Source organism: Takifugu flavidus, chromosome 12 (assembly GCF_003711565.1).
Source record: "Takifugu flavidus isolate HTHZ2018 chromosome 12, ASM371156v2, whole genome shotgun sequence".
Taxonomy (NCBI): domain Eukaryota; kingdom Metazoa; phylum Chordata; class Actinopteri; order Tetraodontiformes; family Tetraodontidae; genus Takifugu; species Takifugu flavidus.
Window position 1 is genome coordinate 12,866,979 of NC_079531.1, and position 6,373 is coordinate 12,873,351.

At 44.8% G+C, this 6,373-nt stretch overlaps 1 long non-coding RNA gene across 1 annotated transcript; it reads left to right on the forward strand.

Annotated features, from left to right (window-relative positions):
• The first annotated feature begins 1,032 nt into the window (after positions 1-1,032).
• On the forward strand, positions 1,033-2,353 carry LOC130535486 (uncharacterized). The gene is made up of 2 exons (XR_008953133.1): positions 1,033-2,032; positions 2,073-2,353. It is a non-coding gene; the product is annotated as an uncharacterized LOC130535486 (long non-coding RNA).
• The last annotated feature ends 4,020 nt before the right edge of the window (positions 2,354-6,373 follow it).

Sequence of the window (6,373 nt, forward strand, 5' to 3'; positions counted from 1 at the left end):
TAAACACATGGAAGACAAATATCCAGGTTCATGCTCATATGTTCAGCTGTGGATGAATAAGTTCGATTGGGATGGTAACTTAGACAGGCCAGGCAATATTACAAAATTAAAAGAAGTTACCATACTGAAACCCAGCAAGTCCTCATGTGCGTTAATGGCAAGAAATGGGGCACTGTTAGAGGAGATTGGGTCCCAGTGGATCCAGCCACTCAACAACCATGGCATCCTGGCAGCCAAGAACTAAATGACAGACTCGACAGACTGTACGAGCGCATGCGAACTGTTTTTACTAGACGAGCTGACTACAGCGCCATTACGGCCACGAGACAAAAGACTGACGAAAGTTTTGAAGACTATAGCATGAGAATGAAAGATGTGTTCCGAAAAATAGTGGAATTCCGTATGCGGAAGAACCAGAAGGTCCCTATCAACAGCAGTTAAAGCAAGCTATACATGGGGGATCAAAATCAGAGATAAAAACCTGGGTAGAGAAACAATTAGTTGATTTCGGAACTAGTAACCTAAACCGCTATGAACAACATGCTATGCATGCTGAAAGACAATGCCAAAAAAGTAAGAACCAATCAGCAGGCATGTTTTTCAATGCCAATCCTCTCCCAAGCCGAGGCCGAGGGCGTGGGCAAGGCCAGGCGGAAGGGGAGGAGGAGGCAACTCCCGTGAAAATGATCGGTGTCATTATTGTAAAAATTATGGACACTGGGAACGTGATTGCAAAAAGAAACAACGTGACCAGAGATATAATAGAGGACAGCAGCAAGGTTCTAATCCACCTCAACAATGACTAGAACTGGAAAAAGATGTCACAAAAATTAAAACAAATCAGGGCACAAAATTTGACCAATTTGAAAAAGAAGACTTAGAAGATGTTTTAGACTTAGAAACCATCTTCCTGTTTGCTGAAGGCAAACCAGAAATACAACTGACCGTGTTAGGCAATTCTTTAACATTCTTAGTAGACACGGGTGCAGGTAAATCAGTAATTAGAGATCCAATAGCCCTGACACCACTTCTACACAGATTTTTGTGAGATCAGCAAATGGTCTCATAACTAAAGAAAGAATGTCAGTTCCTGTAGATGTTTGTGACCCTGTAAGTGGAATCACACTTAAAGCCCCTTTCGTGATCTCTACCACATGTCCCGTAAATCTGTTAGGAAGAGATCTTATCTCTCAGCTTCAGTTGATGATTCGTACCACAGCCGAAGGATGTGGTCTGTAGATAGAATGGTTAATCTGTGGGTAAGAGAAGCAGATGATGTCATTCTTAGGACTTGTGAATTTTTGCAGATCATGGATCTTAGATTATGCGAAAATAACTGCCCCTTTACAAGCATTGATGTATGATAATCCCTTAGCAATGACTGATGTGTTAACTTGGACCCCTGAAGCTGAAGAAGCATTTACACACACAAAGCAGGCCCTTGTAGGTGCTGGAGTGTTAAAGCTGCCAGACTATCAGAAGCCTTTTGAGCAGGTCGTAGATTGCAAAGGTAATTTTATGACTTCAGTTTTGTTGCAAAAGCACGGAGATAAGAGGCAGCCAGTGGCCTACTACTCCCACAAGCTAGATCCCGTAGTTTGTGCACTCCCACCATGCGTTAAAGCAGTGGTGGCAGCATCTGAGGCAGTAAAAGCCTCCGCAGGAGTGGTGCTATATCATGAGCTAACTTTGCTAGTTCCACATGCAGTGTCAATACTGCTGCTACAAAGTAAGATAGCATTCCTGTCGCCTGCACGTCATCTTTCCTGCATGGCAGTGTTGCTGTCTCAGCCGAATCTGACGATTCGTCGCTGCACGACCTTAAACCCAGCAACGCTGCTACCCCCGCAGAAGAGGGACACCAGCACAACTGCCTGGATGAGGTCTCCACCAAGGTCCTGCCGCGACCAGATCTCAGTGATGTCGCGTTGACTACAGGACAGACACTCTTTGTGGATGGATCATCGAGAAAGGATGACTGTGGACGCACTAGAACTGCCTATGCAGTAGTTACAGCAACCGAGGTGGTGGAGTGAAATCACTTCCCTCCTCCTATTCTGCTCAAGCTGCAGAACTCGTCGCACTCACACGTGCCTGTGAACTAAGCAAAGGACAAGATGTTACCATTTATACAGATAGTCAATATGCTTTTTCCACGCTGTTTGTGTTTGCTCAACAATGGAATTTAAGAGGGATGAAAACGTCGACCGGCAAACCGGTCATGCATGCAGAACTGTTAAAAAAGTTATTGGCAGCAGTACAGCAGCCACGCAAAATAGCTGTATGTAAATGCGCTGCACATACTAACAACACAGACGCAGTCTCACAAGGCAATGCCTTTGCTGACAGAGCCGCAAAGGCTGCAGCAAATAACACACACTTCTTGATAATGAGGAATCATTTACCTTAGAACCTGCAGATAATGATATTCTAAAAGAAATGCAACAAAGTGCTCCAGAAAAAGAAAAGGCCATGTGGAAGAAGCGAGGAGCCAAACTGGATGACAAAGGACTGTTAACCATAGGAAACAAGCCAATCCTTCCCCGGAATATGCATAAATGGGCAGCATTAGTGAGCCATGGGCCATGCCATGTCTCAACAGGAGGGATGGTACAGATGGTTAATGAACATTATTATACTATAGGATTTCATACCTACTCAAAACATTTTTGTTCACAATGTGCTATTTGTGTAAAACACAGCCCACAGGGAGCCCTTAAGGCCCCTGCAGGCACTACACCATTACCAAATCATCCATTTCACACAGTTTTTCTAGATTTTATTCAGCTAACACCATGTGAAGGTAAACAATATTGTCTAGTAGTGTTAGATGGATTTACTAGGTGGGTAGAAATTTTCCCCACAGCAAAAGCAGATGCACTGACAGTAGCAAAAGTTTTATGTAGAGAGATCATTCCCAGGTTTGGCATCCCGAAGGTCATCTGGAGCAACAATGGAAGCCATTTTGTAAATGAGATAGTGAAAACTGTAGGAGTAACTTTGGAAATTGATTTGAAGAATCACTGCGCGCGTACCACCCTCAGAGTGCAGGATTAGTTGAAAGAGTCAACGGTACTATTAAGAACAGACTGAAGAAATGTATGGACGAGACAGGAAAGAACTGGATGTTTTGTCTCGACCTGGTGAAATTATGGATGCACATAACACCACACAAGAAAACAGGCATCACACCTTTTGAAGCATTATATGGGCGGCCTTATTGCCTACCATACTTTGCAACAACAAATGAGCTAAAACATGTTGAGGAAACAATAGCAGATTATCTGAAAAAAGTGTTACTTAACCGATGTGTGAATACTGTAAATGTTCTGCCTAGTCCTGTGTCTTCCACAGATTCCACCCCCCAGGAACCCATTCAACCGGGCGACTACGTGTGGGTGAAGAAGTTTGTGCGGAAGAGGTGGAACATGCCTAGATGGGAAGGTCCTTATCAAGTACAGCTGACCACAAAGACTGCAGTTCGAGTGGACGGGAAACTGTCGTGGATACACCTTTCCCATTGTAAGAAACAGAAAATTCTTCCAGGTGAAGGCGAGGGAGCAGTGGCGGACTCTCCGTAAACGGCTGACGGCCTGTATAGGTCCAGCAACGGCTGAACCCCGTCGGAACCTGTGAAGAGGATCTAAAAGAAATGAAGTTGTTCTTCCTAATTGTGGTGAGTGCTGTGACGGCAGGACTCGTGAGTTTTGGTCTTTGGAACTTCCGACAGGAGGGAGGTAATCAGGGACAGAAAGATGCTCTGAGACAGGATGAGAGCTACGCGCGCGCTAAACGCACCGTAGTTAGCCACTTAGAACATTCATGGTTAGAACAAAATCCAGAGTCCTCACACACTTACAGTTTGAATACATGGTGGCGCTATGCTAATTTCACAGCTCGGACACAGAATCATTCTCGTTGTTATGTTTGTTCTATGCTACCAGTTTCTGTGCATACACCGCGAGTAGTACTGCTGAACCGATGACAGGGAGTGTAGGACAGTGCTTTGTCCACATAGGGCTAAGCCGTGACACGAACTTCACACTCAAGTTGTTGGACGGAACGTGGTTCACTCGCAGCAACTGCACCCAAGAGCCACTACGGACAATGGCAGGGAAAGCCAATAGATTCAGATTCCCTGTGCTAGGTGCAATAAATCACACATACTGTTATGCACGGAGTGGTGGTAGAGATTTGGGGTCGTTACACAAGGATGTCTGTAAAGTTGTTTATACGTCATGCACACTGGGAGTCAGTCGTGATGTGAAGTTTAACACTTCAACTGATCGGTATTATCGGAAAACGTGTCTACAGCAAAAGAAAAGTTCCGAACAGTGTGAACAGGAGTGTATTGATGACCCCCGGCACTTATTGTTATTTACCTTAGATGAAGCAACACAGAGGTGTCCAGAAGGTTATAACTGTACATGTAACTATCCGCTTTCGCGCCAGGAGACGAAGGTACGCAATTAGTGGATAAGGGATGGTGGTTATGTGGACACAATGCGTGCAGACCTACCAGCAAACTGGTCAGGTGTGTGCTCCAGTACATCTCAAGGATCACACAGTCATAATTTATGCTGCTAATGCTAGATCTGCACCAGTTGCGTTCCAGGAGAGATTTGAATGACGAGTTCAAACCACATGACTCAGTGTGGGGCACAGATGTACCACGAGAGTTTAAGCATTGGTCAACCGGAGATAAAGTGACCTTGACACTCTTTCCGTGGATAGGAGTAGGAAAGAACATATTGAGATTGGAAACAGTTGATTACAGGTTGAAAGTATTTACTAATTTGACAAAAGTTGCTCTCACAGGAGTCAAGGAAGAAATGACAGCGCTAAGACTGATGACCATGCAGAATAGGATGGCCTTAGATCTCATAACGGCCCCCTAGGGAGGAGTGTGTGCAATGGTAGGAGATTACTGTTGTACGTTCATCCCAGAGAATGATGCGGACGGTCACCTGATAGATAGCGCATTGAAAAATTGACTAAACTACAGAGAGCTATGATTGATGATGGTAGTCCCCCACCAGACTGGCTTACAGGAATGTTGTCAAGGTGGAGGAACTGTTGTTCAAGATAGGAATGATGATAGGGATAGTGCTGCTAGTATTAGCCATACTAGCTTGCTGTGTAGTACCTCTTGTTCGGGGTTGCATTGGCCGGCTCGTGGGATCAGCTGTTACTAGTACTTTGCTGCAGGTGGAAGAACGATCTCTACTGGACAACGATGAAGAGGAATCAGAAGAAGAATGGACAAATGTGATGCAAGATGTAAATGAAATGTTTAAGATGTCTTAAGCTGTACCCATGTTGAACTCTGAGTGTAAGAAATGTGTTTCTAGGAAAATGACGTAATGCATTTAAATTTCATGAAATGAAATGATGTAATACTGACAATGAGAATCTAGACGCATTTAACGATAAACAGGAGGGAAATGTGAGAAGAATTATTGTTGTTATTACTATTATCGTTTCAATGCTATAGTAAGTATAGTAAGTAGATTTAGAATGTTTAATCAAAAGGAATGTATGAGTGTTTGAATCAAGTATTGAAGCTGTTATGTACCCAGCACTGGGAGGTACCATGTTCAAGGACACAAGGAAGTCGTAGAGATAGGAGGAGAAGGAATCATGAGGTTCAGATTGATACAAATTTGTGTGCACCAAATAAAAGAGGAGAGCGAGCAGCAGACGGACGGAGTTGAGAGAGGAAGCTTGAACTGCTCGTCAGCTCTCCCTTGCAAGGCCTCCTGTTGTTTGTGTGGTTGATCTGAGTCTAGTAAACGAACAGCGCGGGTGACCAAACATCACCCTCACAAAACACAGGGGTTTCCTCAAGTCTGACGGTGCTCCTATCTTGAATCATCGGCTAGTGGCGGCTCTTTTGGACGCTGTCCTTCTCCCCTCACAGATCGCAATCTGTAAATGCACTGCTTACATTAATCTCTCTGACCCTGCATCTGCAGAAATCTCACTAAATCTCTTTCAGAAATCCGGGCACGAATGAAAGCAGCACTGCCGTCTCCAGTGGACCAACAGCTCCATCTGTTACATCCAGGGGACTACATGGTGATCAAGGACTTCCGGAGGACCAGGTGGAACCAGAAAAGGTGGCAAGGTCCATTCTAAGTCCTGCTGGTGACTCAGACTGCGGTGAAAATAGCCAAGAGAGCAACGTGGATCCACGCATTCCACTGCAAGAAGGTGCCAGAACCGAAAGAGCTGGTCAGTAGGGAGTGAAACTAGCATCTCTGCTGCTCCGAGTGGCATGCCAAGCCACCAACGAAAGAACAAGATGAGCCTCCAAGGAAAGCCTTTGCATCCCAGGCGACGGACCGACCTGATCCTGAGGAAATTCCTGTGT